This window comes from Amblyomma americanum, chromosome 3 (assembly GCF_052857255.1).
Source record: "Amblyomma americanum isolate KBUSLIRL-KWMA chromosome 3, ASM5285725v1, whole genome shotgun sequence".
Classification (NCBI taxonomy): domain Eukaryota; kingdom Metazoa; phylum Arthropoda; class Arachnida; order Ixodida; family Ixodidae; genus Amblyomma; species Amblyomma americanum.
The window spans coordinates 149,901,512-149,917,136 of NC_135499.1; positions in this window are offsets into that span (position 1 = coordinate 149,901,512).

Consider the following 15,625-nt stretch of genomic DNA (forward strand, 5'->3'; position numbering starts at 1 on the left):
TTGCAGTTCGCATTTATTTATTTATTTATTTATTTATTTATTTATTTATTTATTTATTATCGTGCTAAACAATAATCACTCCTCGAAGCATTATTATTTTTCTGCGGGGGCCGGTGTAAGTAATAATACAATCCAAAAAATTACGCACACGAAACACGGCGGCAGACTGCCGTGCAGGAAGAACAACGTTTTCTTTGCTACCAAGCCAGAAAAAATTTACCAAACAAGTGGAAAAGGAGAAAAAATAAACAGAATATTCAATATTACAGGTGACTACGCCAGCATTTGACACGCCTAGTGGTTTACTGTAGAACATTGTGCTTGATATTTTACAGGCATTGCGCCCTAAGAGGTGCCTTCCATTCACTCATTGTCTTAGAAAGAAATAATATTTAAACAGGCTAGCTCTCATCTTCAATCATTTTATTTTGAGCCTATGTTCACTTCGGTATAGTATGCAATATATTATGGCTTCAAGAAGTATTGTGACCCAATAATACAAGAATTCTCACAGAAATGTGTCTGTACCAGAGATGCGCTTGGCTGAAACAGTACTAAAGCCACCAATAACATTTTACTTTGCTTGTTTGTCCGTTTGTTTCAAATGAGATATTTCGCCAGGAGATCCGGACAGGCAATATATACATTGCAATCAGTCGGACAAATGGACTCCATGGTACTGTGTTTACGCGAAACCACTGGGACGAACAGGGTTTCACCCGGTCCAGCGATGACTGCTTGTTCTTCTCCATTCCGGCTTGAACCTCCTACACGCCTCACCGCCATCTCATTCACGGTTATCACGCAAAGGAAGTGTTGGAATTGAGGATGCCATCACCGGCAATTCCGCTCAACCCTTGCAAAAGGTTCTGTAGACCGTCTGTAGACTGTCCATAGACTTTGGTCTATAAACTTCATAGACTTTCTACAGACGAATTCTGTAGACTGGCCTGTAGGCAGCACACATCCTATAGACATTCTATAGGCAGTTCACGTCCTATGGAACGCCTATAGTTAAGACGAATTCAGTAGACTGGTCTATAGGCAATACACACCCTATATAGACATTCTATAGGCAATACACATCTTATGGACAGTCTATAGATAATCTATATATTTATGTCCATACACTTTTAATAGTTTTTCTATAGACATGATACAGGCTTTGAATAGACAAAAGGAAATATCTATAGGAAGACAATAAAGTCTATAGGAAGTCTATAGACAGTCTATAGATCATTTTTATAAGGGATACCAGCAATACGGAACGCCTCCACAAAGCAATCACTCCGCGCTGAGAGCGCGGGCGATCGGTATGCCTGCCAGACATCCGCTCTTCATTTGTGCAGCCCACGCGCGCGTCAACAGTCGAGTCACAGGCTGCGATCTAAGGCGTTATCAACAGCCCATCCTGGGCGAAATCACGCCGGCGCGACGCTAGTAACGGAAGCGTGGCATCGCCCTACAAACTGTGCCGCCTGAGAACAAAAAAGTAGGCGCGCCATCGAAGGCTGTACAGGCAGGGACACAATGTGCGCGGCTAAGTACTCAGAGTGGCCAGGTCAGGGCCTGATGAGCCTGAAAATCATATCAAGATCTAAAGGCGGAAAGTAATGCGGAGGAGCCGACAAACAACAGCGCTTTCTAACAAATAATTATGTTCCTCAATTGAATAAAATCATTTACCAGTGCTCTGTAGCTTTCTGTGAAGATCATGTTGTACGCGCACGTGGAAGCATGAAAATTTACCGCATGTTTCGGACATTAGTTGTGTGCATTGTGCATACTATTTTTCGATCTGTACTATTAGAGTCAAATGAAATGCGAACAGCGGATCGCGTGGCCAAAGGTCCATTTTACGCAGTCTGCCTGTCACTTCATCAGAAATAGGCGCGCTCATCCGATTTGCATTGTTTTGCTTCTGTTTTCTTTGATGCTCGTTTTCTCGCTTTGCCGCTAGAGTTCCCCGTGTACTCTTTCCCCCGAACGCAACTTAAAGCGAGCGCTTTTAGCTGCCTGGCCTGCAGCGCGTTGATTTTCATTCCATCCTGGGCGCGTTAACAGCGCCTAGCAGCACTGTGAACAAATAAAGGTCGACCGGTTGCGTGGATTAAGACAATAACGGGGGGTTATTTTCGCGTCGCAGGGCTCAGTGGGGAACCTGCGCTGCCAAGGTGGCACTGCAATTGTTCCATTCGGTGACTCAAAACTGCTTTTCTCAGCCGCTTGGGCCGCTGCAAACGCGAGAACACATTCTGCGCGATTATATACCCGCGTTTGGCTGACAGCATTCATTGCCTAGCTTCTCTCGGCGTAGCCCATATAGCTGACGCACGGCACGTGCGTCTTCGACAGAGCGCGGAGGCTCACGCCAATAAGCGCCTGAAGGTGGCGCGGAAAAGTACTAAGAGTACTACCCAAAACTGCTTGCTCTTCTCGCTAGGCAGTGTGTTATGGTGCTGCAATCGGCACCGCAAACTTCAGCGCAAGTTCCCCATATGATGGCCACTCAATTAAAGCAATCCTACCTCAAGTATGGCAGGTCGACGAGCGCGTATGGCATGGAAGGCACACCTGGTGTTGTCGGCTCTCCAAATTCGTTGACGCTGGTCCCAATCAGTTGAAAACGTTCACTCGTTGGAGTACTACATCACGCAGCGCCAGTTCTCCGTAGTCCACCATGCATGATCTTGTGCAAACACAAGCCTTGTTTTTCTATTTGCTTCTGAGACCACTGGCTCCTGCGACGGTACATGGCTTTGCAGAACAGCTTCCTGACGCTAAAGCCTCGTGTAGACGACGTCTAATGGTTGACATGCTGGCACACAATTGAAAAGTGTCCTTTACCTCACGAGCCATAAAATTGGTGCGGGAGGGGGGATTGCAGCAGCGGCCACAAAAAACAGGTCTTAATCCTTGCCGATAACCCTCTGTCTGTGCTCACGGGGCAAGTTTCCAAGCCGTCCCTCACCACAGAATGCCCGGAAAATTCTGGTAATTGTGGACAGCGGACAACCCGTCTCGTTTTCAATGACGCGTTGCTGCGCGCCGTGACGGTAAAGGCCCAATGATTTGCACTCTTCGAGCCCCATGCTGACGCATGAATGTTCGATTCTGGGGTATTCGAGCTTCTCTGACGGCGATAAAGTTGTGCTCACTACCAGAAATGAGTGATTCCGAAAATGTCGCGTTGGGCACCGGCCGCAACCCGATCGGTCTTTTTCACCGCTCGCATCACAACCAGACGCTGATAACACGACGATGATGGAAGCGATATGAAAGCGCAGCGGGACGAGGGAGCTAAGAGCGCTCGCTTCACCCAAGCGGTCCTCAGCCGGTGCCGCCAGCGGAACCGCCCTGAGCAAGTTGAGATCGGTGGAAAGTGTGAATGTGGCGCTCCAGTGGCAAAGCGAGAAAATAAGTGCCAAAGAAAACAGAACCAGAATCATCGCAAACCGGGTGAAGGCGCCTATCTTTGATAGCGACGTGTAGACAGTCATCTGTGGACGTTTGGCCGCGCGCTCCGATGTTCGCATTTCATTTGACACCTATGGTATACATCGCTCCTGCTCTTGTACTCAGTCGGGGATGGGTATTCTTCAAGCTCATGATTTAAAATTTAGCGCAAAAGAAACACGAAAAACGGACAGCAACTCGCAGGCAAGCGCGAACTCGCAACAAAGGGTTATTGCTGAATGTACTCTATTATACATGACACAATGAAAAACATGAAACAAACAGGTCCCCCGGAAGCCGAGTCAAAAGTAACGAAGAAACGCATAAAACACGTGTCACTCATCGCTTGGGGAAGGAAAATTAGCGTGAAGACACTTTATCAGTAACCTCCCGGGGCGGAGACTAAAAATTTTTATACACAATCGGTCGTGGCAACAGAGGGCTGGCTGATGGGCTGATCTGGACAGATCCGTATATGATAAGCTTCTGTAATTTCACGGACTAGCTGGTCGCGGTGCCTAAAAAGCATAGTTGTTCTAGCTGATACAGGTGTGCCCTTTTTATTTTTTCTATTCTTTTCTTGCTCTTTACTTTTACATGCGCGGCACTGCTCAGAAAGATTGCGATGCCTGTCGTTTGAGCGAATTTCGATGTTATACATATATTTAGAATTATTTTATATTTATGTTTTATTTTACATCACGAACGTTCAGCAACTCGCAGAACTTTCGAAACATGAGCCTGGCGGGGTCATCTTGAAGGGGCGCGGCCAGAGTTGCTACCGCGGGGCTCGGAGGCCACCTTGTGCGCCAGCCCTGTCACGGAGTCCACGGCCGCCTTCCACTTGGCCAGCTCGGCTAAATTTCAAGTAAACACAAAAAGAACTGACTTGGAGTTCTGTCAAGCACGCGCTCTCAAATATTGGTCTTACTTAAATAACATACACTAGTTACTTAGTGGCTAGGACGACATAGGAAAAAGTTTCGAGCTGGGGACGTTGATGCACTGTTTTCCTTTACAACATGCTTGGTGAACCTTCCAAATAAAATTGCTCGTAGGATAAACGCCTAAAAACTTGAGCTCTGTTACGGTGTAAGGGTCGTGTTTTTGAGACTGTAAGCATTAGATTTTTTTTTCTGGAAAAATACACGTGGTGAAATTCTGACATATTTAAGGTCATGTACTACCAGGCGGCGCCACCTTGGGCCGCCTCAGTGGCTGAGTGGTTATGGCACTCGGCTGCTGATCCGAAAGACGCGGGTTCGACCCCGGTCTCGGCGGTCGAATTTCGATGGAGGCGAAGTGCTAGATGCCCGTGTACTGTGCTATGTCAGTGCACGTTAAAGAACCCCAAACGGTCGAAATTTCCGGATCCCTTCACTACGGCGTCCGTCATAACCTGAGTCGCTTTGGAACGCTAAACCACCCTAAAGCATAAACCTAAATCAACGGTGAGCAAGCTCATCGTTCAGAGCTCGGAATTTCACATAAACCTTCGAAACACTCTGTCCGTGCAAGACTTAGAATATATACAGTATAGTAAGACGGGGTGAGCAAAGAAGTGGTGTAATAAACAGGCGCTTGACTTCTTGATGTAACTAACTTTGGTGGCTAAAACATTGAGTTTCAATTAAGGTTATTTGGTCTGACTAGAGTGCAAGAGGCATATAATTCTAACTGAAATAAGCCAAGATATCAAAGTAGTTTTAGCTGAATACGCTGTGTATAAAATCATTACACTGGCTTCATCTATAGTTGTTGCCGACTGAAAGTACCTTGTTTTGCGAAACGTCGCAACCAGAGTGCCTCTCGTGCACTCAAGGACAGGAATATTCAGTGTCTTATAAATCGTTGCATGAATACCATTTCTTGTAACGAGGGAGAAGATACCTGAACTTTTTTCGGTATTGCATCAACCGGTTTCGGCACAGAACTCCTCTTTACGATGCATTGAAACGGTTTCTGGATTCGAAAAATTGTGCTCGGTTGGGCTTAGTAAGATTGTGTTCGGGATTGCGCATTTGTGTTTCATTTCGTTTTCGCCCGTGAGGTTGTAGGCGTCGTTGAAAATAGTTCGCAAAGCAGACACTAACAGAAGAGGTTGAGCAAGACACGAAAAATTTAGCATCACGCGAGTCCTCCGTCCATTTTCCCCTTGCCTTTGATCTGTCCCGTGCCTCAGGAGCTTCAGAACCGAAACAGAAGTTTTCGATGTCGCTAACCTTTCAGTCCTATTTCTTTTTCTTTTACATTAAGTTACGAATTCACTTTTTATTTTGTTTTAATTTTTCATTCTTTTCAACCAACGGGCGGAACACGCCTTAACTGCGGAGGCTGCTTTCCGTCGACAGGCCTATTCGCCCTCACCTATCCCCGTACTGCACGGTTACCATCGACGCAGCGCGGCCCCTGAATGCCTATAGATCGCACTAAGCACTGTTGGTATAAAGGGTCACCAACACTCACATCCCTCTGCGCGTTTTTGTGTTCAATAGGTCGCAACAATCCGAACGGGTCGGCTAATGCATGCACTTGCGTTTTTTTTTTTTATTGGTGAAAACATAGCCGCACAAAAAGACGGAGACGTGTCATAGATTTCCGTAGGTTACCGTCTTTTTGTGCGTTTATTTTTTCGACCATATGAGCCCTCGACTAGCCCAATGAGCCTACAAGTCCAAAAAACAGCCTTGTTGTGTTTTTTTGCTTCGTCCTTTTCAGTGCCTACAGAAGCCTTCAGGACCACGGCAGCACTTAACCCTATACCACTGCTCTTAAAATCCTTCCAGCCTCCCCAACAGTGAGCTCCATTGTCTTTAGCTATCGAAGTGGAGCGGTTTTCCAATTGTTTCATCATGCAGGCAGCACCTTTTTCTTTCTCTCTGTCTTCGAAATATTGGCCATTGCGCGGCTTTTATGCTCGCAAACGTGACATTTTCAAAGGCAGAGGTTGAAGCACGGCATATAGTTTAGCGACCGTGATTTCTGGGAACCTCGCCCCGCTTCGTCCCCTTTATTGTTTGGTTCCCCGTGATAGTTTCTCCCTAGTTTCTGGTTACTTTACCTGAAAAGTGAGGGCGCAGGCGTCGCATAGACACGCACGCCACGGACGGCATGGTTGCTGCGTGCGGTGGAAGAGCTCTCTCTTCGGGTGGAGAACTCTTCGAGCACCGACTTTTCGGCGCGGCGCTCCGCTCTCCGCCAGCGGGGCGAGGTCTCATCAGTTCATCCCGTCCGACCTCGGAGTTAATTCTCCCTTGCCCTAGCGTGGGCGAACAATCGCTCGTAACCTTGCCGGTGAGTCGGGCGACCTCAATTCCTTAGCGTGTTTTGTTGCTAGTCGGCGTTATTGTTGTTGTAACAATAAATACCTTGTTTGTGTCAGCCAGAGTGTCGATCCTTTGTTTCTCTCAGAGCAAGGCCCGCCGCTGCCGGCGTACGCTTGGTAGCGTACGCAATCACGTAGTGGGGTCCTGCGGTATTGAACTGTGTCAGCCGCGGTTAAGCAGGGAGAACGTATCTATCTTTCTTATTAAAACCCCACAAATTAGATTGGCAATATGCATTATGAGACTCTTTCTAGCTTACATAACCGTGAAGTCCGCCTAACGATTATAGAAACACGTATAGTTCACTGTTTTCTAGAAAACAAGCAGTAAGCAGCTGCTGCGAGATACCTACATCAAATGTATTTTGAAATCAGGCACACTTCTAAGTTTACTTTAGGGGTTAAAACCACGGTAACGCGAACATTAAGCACATGACAGTTCAATTCAAGCCTGTCTGACTTATATAACATATTCGAGGCTATGAACCCTTTCAGAATTTTAAATCGTGCGCTGCCACCGTGTGCAAAGTGCACGGCTGTCTAATCGCATTTATTAAGGACCACATTTCACTAAGAATGTTTCTCGGCACCTGTTTTTTAAAGGGGGGATTATAAGCCCGAAATAACGCGTTGTGCACACTGTTGAGAGGTTGTTTTAGAAATTTTTAAAAATAAATTCGTAGCATGGAGGTAACGTTTGCGTGGTAAACAGGAATGCCCTGAAAACTGTTTCCACCAGGTATCAAAGATTAATTTTATGGCCAAGTCTAGGCCTTTTTTTTTCGGACTCGTGCTGAGTGTACGAGCTCCGCTTACCACTGAGAGCAATAAATAAGCTCGTGCATTAGAAATTTTGAGAATGTGTTAAGACGAATAAGTACTGTCGTATACATCCCGTAATGTTCCATTTCGGGAACTTTCCCTTTTTCAGGAAACTTGAGGTGTGAGATTTGGCGAAAAGTAAATGTTTATGGAGTTCCTGGGGATATTAAGAGCCAAAATTGCCTCAATTCCTTCTAATGAACGGTGGTTTCATCCTGGTGCAGGAGAAATAGGGAACTTTCAGTTGACTGAGGATATCTTTTAATATATATATATATATATATATATATATATATATATATATATATATATATATATGGGCATGTTCAGATAAGAACGGTAATCGAGGTCCCATGACCATTTTTTGTTTTCAATTAAAATTTTATATGTGATAGCTAAATGTGTCCACACAAATGAATGAACCTTAGTTTTGCAAGAAACTGCGTAGTTTTCTCGGGAAAAAATCGTATGTCACAAGAGGTGGAGAATGTCGTTTTTGCCACTTCGCAAAGTTGCAAGTTTGGAGCATCACTGCATGCACAATAAATTTTTTCCGCACATAAGTATTTTTTCAGTACCTTTTTGCAACTTTTTCAACGCGAAAAAATAAAATTACGTTTTCTTGCTCTTATAATCTTTTGAGTAAAAAATCGCAAACTTCGCTTCCGGAGCTATGCGGTGCAAAAAAGGCACTTTTCAGGGCAGCCTTAGGGCAAGATGCGTTAAGATCTCCCCACTGAATCTTTTTCTCAGTATTTTTCAGCTACTTTTGCTCACTTCAGACAAGTTTTGCAGCTCTACAATTGACAGATATTTTTAAATATGGCCTCAAAATTGGTAGAAGTTCAAAAACGTCAAAAAAGTGACAACTTTGACTTGGATTTTAAAAAAATCATCTTCATCGAATTTTATTAAAATTTGCTTGAATAATCCTCAATACTTGATAATTTGAAGGCACCAAAGAAGTGTTGCATTATATTGTTTTGAAGTATGAAAATAGATACAAAACTGAGTTCATGTTTTTGTTATCTATAATTGCTTATTACTGCCTCTTAAAAATAGTAACTGTCAGAAATTTGATTTAGCACTCTCTGAACGTGGTTAAATTTGATTTGCCACAATATGCGAATAATCCTGAATGTTTGTACAGCTTCTACTCGCTTGTTAGCGGCGTTCTTAATCAGTCAATATGGGAATAAAGTCGCTATTTCCCTTATGTCTCAAGAACTGGCTGGTGGCGGTCAAACTTTCTTTTGTATTCTCTAATTTATCATCGTAAGGTACATTGGTATGTAATCGATTTTTTAAAACTATTAGATCATTTCTCGGTTCTTAGAAAAAATTTTATATATAAAAATTAATATTAATGTGTTTCTGAAGCCGACGTTTCCGTACCAGCATCTGTTTACCTCTGTGTTCAATGGTTCTACAGGGCACTGTCAGGAGACAGAACGTCGTCTTCTTAGAGGAACAATTTATCTGCAAGGTTTTTAATCAGGAGGAGTTTTAATCAGGACGCAATTTACAAATGGTATGCCGCTTTATGTGCAGATTACAATTCAGAAAGCCGTAACGGAATAAACGGCAGCAGTTGATTTCGGTATGTGCACAGTATATTGTCGAGCACGAAGCACAAACCAGATCAGTCTTTTCCATTCCGAAGCAACGGTGGAGGCCACGTAGGATGCACTGCCTTCATTTGTTTGAACATACTTCCACATATAGAGCGTCTGAACCCTAGGCACTTTCTTTGCCATTTTCCATTCTTCCTTCTTCATTTCGCGAAAGTCTGCAAGCTCCCTCTGTGGGAGCTCCAGAATGGTGATGTTCTTTAGCGTTCCTTGAATTGCGTCTACGAAGCCGCTGGCTGTTTGTATGGCCTCCTTGCAGGCTTCCGCAAGTTGTGGTGTGATGCTTGATGTTTCACAAGCCCACCAATGCCGTCGCAAGCATTTTTTCCGTGTCCAGTGACCGAAAACATCCATTTCGTCTCTTGACATTCACTGCTTTGTAGCTCATGAAACTGATATTTATTCTTGAAGTGAGTGGGAGCCGCGTCGCTCACATATGTTATCTTGGCGTAGATTGGCGCGTTGTCTTCGAGGTGTGCTTAGATTTTCGACAGAGCCAAGCATGCATGAGCTGAATCATGAGACATATCGTCGGAAATAACGGCGTAGTTCCGAGTTGATTTTCTTGACGTGACAACGCAGGTAAACACGGTGACCTGCTTTTTCTGCCAGTGATACGCTTGTGCTGCGTCTGGTAGCACAAATGTCCAGTTTTCGGCGAAATCAAAATGCAAAACAATTACACCTCTCTTTCAGCTGTGTTTTTCTTCATGTATTGCTCTTGCTTGCACAGATCTAATATAGTTGCGGGAATCCACTTCATGGCCTTTCTTAGAAATTCTCTCATAAATGATGAACCGGTCAGAGTTTTTTAGCTAGCTCACCGTATTCCCATGTAGCAATCAACACCTCGTCCTCGCTGCTCATTTCAAAATTTTCCGAAGTGAAAATGCCATCTTGTGGACAGGGCTCACAATTCCTGAGGAAACATGACGCAGTAGGTTCTTGGTATACTTAGAGACTCTGCATATCCTCGGGAGAAAGCGACCTTCCGGACGCGTTCTGCAGTCCCATGATGCACAACTGAAAGTTTGCACAGCATACGGAAACACACACTTGCCGCTGTGGCGAGCCTTTCACCAACTCAGGAGGCAAGGATATGAATTTTGCGAGGCCAACCTGGGAGGCAGGGTGAGCTTGCTTGTAGAGCCTGAATGCTTCTCGCAAGGACCGCGCCATGGAGCATTTAGGCATCCATTCTTTCTCACCCTCCTTTTCGATTCTCACAACGTCCTTCTTGTTCGTAGTCGGTCTAGAGCAATCGAGTTCATCCATGGTGTAATATTCTAAAACGGTGGTAATGTCTTCTTGTTAAAGTTTACATCTCGTATATCTCTGCTGTGTTGACCATACGCCTTCTTCATCCACCATCTTCTTCGATTTTCGGATAACGTACCTCGTTGCCTCTGGAATAACTTCCTGCACATATTTCACGGTTACATTGCGTGGTAGCAGTCTCAGCAGCTGGCAACACTCTTGAAAGGACGTACACCTATTGTAGGCAGCATGTAGGTTGTCCTCCCAGCTGCTGCATTGTACACAATTTTCTTCTGACGCCCGCGAAGTCTCTGGGATGATATATGCAGCCTGTATCCCCGATCGGATTTTCGTCACCGTAGCTCTTGCCACCTCTTCCTGCTTTCGCTTTGCACAGGAAAGTCTGGGGCATTTTTTTTAGAGCGCTCGGTGGCTTTAGGGGCGAGATTTCGGAGGTAAGGCTGACACTTGAGTTTAAATTTTCTACGATTTCTTCCCCAGGGCGGAATTCTTGGAATGTTTCGGTTGACTCTGTCGGCATATTATCTATGTCTTCTTTGAACCGACGGTAACAGTTGACAGATGAAGTCACTTTCTCGTACTCGGAGAGCTTCTTCGGGAAGTAGGACCTTTTTGAGAGCAGCGACATTGAGTCTCTTACACTGCGAAAATTACGTCCTTTTTCGATTCTCTGTTTGTGCCTTTCTGAGTAGCCGGCACAAAACGTTCGCCGCGGAAATCTCTTCATGAATGCAAAAGCTCAACGCTTCCGAAGATTATCGCGGGACAGAGGAGCAGGTGACGGATGCAGGGCCCAGGGCTGCTTTTCCAAAAAAGGCGAGGGACAGATGGATGGATTTTTAACACAGGCTGCCCACCGTCGACACTGGTGCCGTTTTGGTCTGGTGTACGAGCTGAGACTGAGATACTAAGTACGCTTGTAGAGGGAGCCCCTCAGCGCAGAGAAAACATATGAGTACAGAAAACGACCCCACCGGGTCTACCAGGCCTGGAAAACGACTCGCGAAACTCGAGATGCGAACAACATCCGCTCACCAGGGCTATCTCGGGCGAAGGCTGAGGCATAACTGCCAGGAGATCGGTAGCTTTTGGTTAGTTTCCTATAAACACAATGTAAGAGAAAAAGTAATTTAGGACGAATCACTTCGCAAGTCTGTTGTTTAAGAGTAACTGTCGCATTGACCATAACCACAGAGTGGTACTCAGTGGTACTCTTGAGGAGAGGATAGAAGAAAAATTCAAAAATTAGAAACCTTTACTTTCAAGAAAGTTTTCCTGCACATTCGTGCAACGGTATGGGGTAGCGTCTTTGCAGGGAAATTTTCCTACATACCTAGCTATAGGAGCGGCTGCCAAGCGCGGTTCATCCCTGGAGCGGCGGTAGCAGTTAAAGGCAGTGGTTAAAGGCATCTTGAGAGTAGCGACGGGTGGATTAATTGTTTGCATAAACTACCCCTACACCCGCGTCACTCCAAAAAAACGTGCTAAAATATGCCTACAGTAATTTAGGTCCCACTGTTAGAACAGTACGAAAGCGAATAGGAGCCTTACGCCTTTGATTGTAAGAGAAAAAAAAACACTTAAAAATTGCACTTATAAACTCAGCAACTGTAGCGTTTAAAATTTACCCACAAAAAACCAATACTAAATCCAGCTTCTGACGATTGCGCATCATAAGAGGGAATAGTGAGCAGTCGTAGGGATTGAAATAATGAAGTCTGTTTTGTATTTATTTTCATACTTTAAAACAATATAATGCAACACTTTCTTGATGCCTTCAAATTATAAGGTATCGAGGATTAGTCAGGCAAATTTTAATGAAATTCGGTGATGATGTTTTTTTTTAAATCAAAATAAAATTTGCCACTTTTTTTGACGTTTTTGAACTTCGGCCAAATTTGAGGCCATATTGAAAAATATCTGTCAATTGTAGAGCTACAAAACTTATCTGAAGTGAGCAAAAGTAGCTGAAAAATACTGAGAAAAAGATTCAGTGGGGAGATCTTAACGCATCTTGCCCTAAGGCTGCCCTGAAAAGTGCCTTTCTTGCACCGCATAGCTCCGGAAGCGAAGTTTGCGATTTTTTACTCAAAAGATTATAATAGCAAGAAAACGTATTTTTATTTTTTCGCGTAGAAAAAGTTGCAAAAAGGTGCTGAAAAAATACTTATGTGCGGAAAAAACTTGTTGTGCATGCAGTGATGCTCCAAACTTGCAACTTTGCGAAGTGGCAAAAACGACATTCTCCACCTCTTGTGACATACGATTTTTTTCCGAGAAATCTACGCAGTTTCTTGCAAAACTAAGGTTCATTCATTTGTGTGGACACATTTACCTATCACATATAAAATTTTCATTGCGAACAAAAAATGGTCATGGGACCTCGATTACCGTTATCTTATCTGAACATGCCCATATATATATATATATATATATATATATATATATATATATATATATATATATATATATATATATATATATATATATATATATATATATATGTATATATATATATATATATATATATATATATATATATATATATATATATATATATATATATATATATAGGAAGCTAACAGTCACCGAAACCCAGGTGCATAGGGGAATGTTTCTAATTTTCTTTATTATTGTAATGCCAATCAATTGGTTTAAACAAAATGACTTATAAAGCAGCAGAAAAAACTACCATGCCGCCGGCGGGGTTCGAGCCCACGACCTCCGAATATATATATACATATGCTCCTGATAATGCAATAAATTTCCAGTTGAAATTTTATCACCCAGTCTCTGTGCCTTCTCGTTGGTCCCGTCTTCTTTTGTAAGCTAATATTTCTTTCTAATTATGAACCACCGACATTTCCAAACTTATTCTCTCCTGAAGTCTTTCAGACTGTGTCATAAATAAGAGAATGCAACAAGAAATCACACTAGAAGGCGGTTACTGAGACGCTAATTACATGGAGTACTCTCAGGCTTTGTTAGGTGAATCTTGGGACATGAACGAGAAATCTGCTCACGCACCATGACCTTTTCTGTGGTATTACATGGGAAGGTTTCGGCTGCAAGACATTATCTAAATCCTCGTTTTTTATTTTTCGCGCAAAAGTTGATGCCCGAATAATTTTACATGCCTATACTCAGTGCCTGTGTCCTCGTTGGTTTTCTTTATGTTCACTTTCATATAGTACTACAAATTAAGTTTTTGCCTATTTATTTTCTCATCGTAACTCTTATTACTCTGACGCATTTAATGTAGCCTAGTTTCTGATATTCGGCTCATGAACAGCGCATTGTTCTGGCATGCAGGGTGCTGTGCGTACAACATTCAATGAAAGCACTCAATTTCAGAAAAAGATTACTGGAAAAATCGAGGCACATGCCCCAAACGAGAAGGTTATGGGTCGCGGCGCTATGGTTCTGGCCCCTTGTAAGTGTGACATAAATCTTAGCTTGTGTTGTCCTTACTTTCAAATACAATGCTGGTGTGTTAATCGGTGTGTGCAATGGTCGAAATGCCCCTTCGCCGAGAGGTGCGTAAGGTGTTTGCACAAATAATGCCTCTGTTTGTTCGTTTGTTTGCGTGTTTGTTTGGTGGTTCAAAAATCCACAGCATCAAAGTTATTACAGGGATGAGAGACGGCAGTACTTAGAAATAAATAAATAAAAGCAATAAAACATCAATCGCAACACCTCTTCACATGCACATAGTAGCATAATTTCATTCTGTTCATGCATAAAAATAAGTTCACTATTTCATCCACGTATTGACAAATAAGCCGATCATGATGCAGCGCGAGCTTGGTGTAGACAGACTGTCTTTAGACGAAGGAAAAGCTGAGGCTGAATTCTTGAAGTGCTTCTTTCAACCCCCCCCCCCCCCTTTCTTTTCCCTCTGTGGCATTTGTCATCCCCGTCTTTGACACCAATGTCGACTAACGAGATTGCCATCTTAGGTGTCAGCCATCACGTCCCATGCAGCAGCTGCCAATAACGAAATGGCAGAAAATTTGGGGTATGAATAGCTACAAAAAAATTACTCGTGGTTTAGCATTGCTAAGCGTGTAATATTGTGCGAAATCACAATTTCTTGACAGTGGACACCACCTCCACGCACCTGAAAGCGTGATTGAGGCGTCCAGTGACCAAGAAAGCCAGTTAAGCACGTCTTCAACTTTTTCATCGTAAATGCCAATTTACCAAATGTACGCCGGCGGCCAATGCTCCAGTGCCGCGTTTCTGCAGCACTGTTGTCCACACCAACGAGTATTATTTCTGCCACAACGTTGTCCACGCAGGAACATGCGCGCACACCTGTCTGGCACACCACCACGTAATTCAAAGCACGAGTATTAGTCCGATAGTAGTATTAGTTGATGAAGGAGACGATGTGCAATGCACAGCGCGAGAGTGTGTTGCAGTTAAAGAACAACAACAACAACAACAACAACAACAACAACAACAACAACAACAAGGGTGTTCGGCTGCGGCGATAGCCTAGTGCTCTCGTGCAGCGGCCAGCGAAGCTGGTCTGCTCGCGCCAACCCGGGTTCGAATCCCAGTCGCAGATATTTGCTTGAGTTATTCCACTTGGCACAAAAGCACAAACACCGTAAGGTCTTTTCAAGGTTTACCCATCGGAATAGCGCTCTCGCGCTAATATAAGCACGGTTAGGGAAAATGAGAACTAGGCAAGGCGATATGGACGTAGTATTGAGTACGAGGAAGGGAAACAACAAAGGAGGTCGTTGGCCGACCCCTTATCTGAGGCCATTCATGGATAAATACACTGTCCAATTTATCGCCGCGGGACCCCCTGATTCCAGGCCATGGACTCGAAGAGACAATGGCGCTTTTGCGCAGAGCTCCATTTGATTTGAGGCACTCTTATGTTAGGCATTTTTATGCAGTCACTATCTGCAGCCCGCAGTTTCTAAGAGGCAAAACTTCTATATATGCCCCAGTGACATCCTTAAAGCGATGCCTGTTATCGCAAACTCATAATGCTGTCTCCAACTCAACCATACGAACTTGGGTATTGTTAGCGGAAATTTCAGGACATGGGGCGCGATATTCAAACCGGTCGAAAGTGAGCGGTGACGATAGTGAG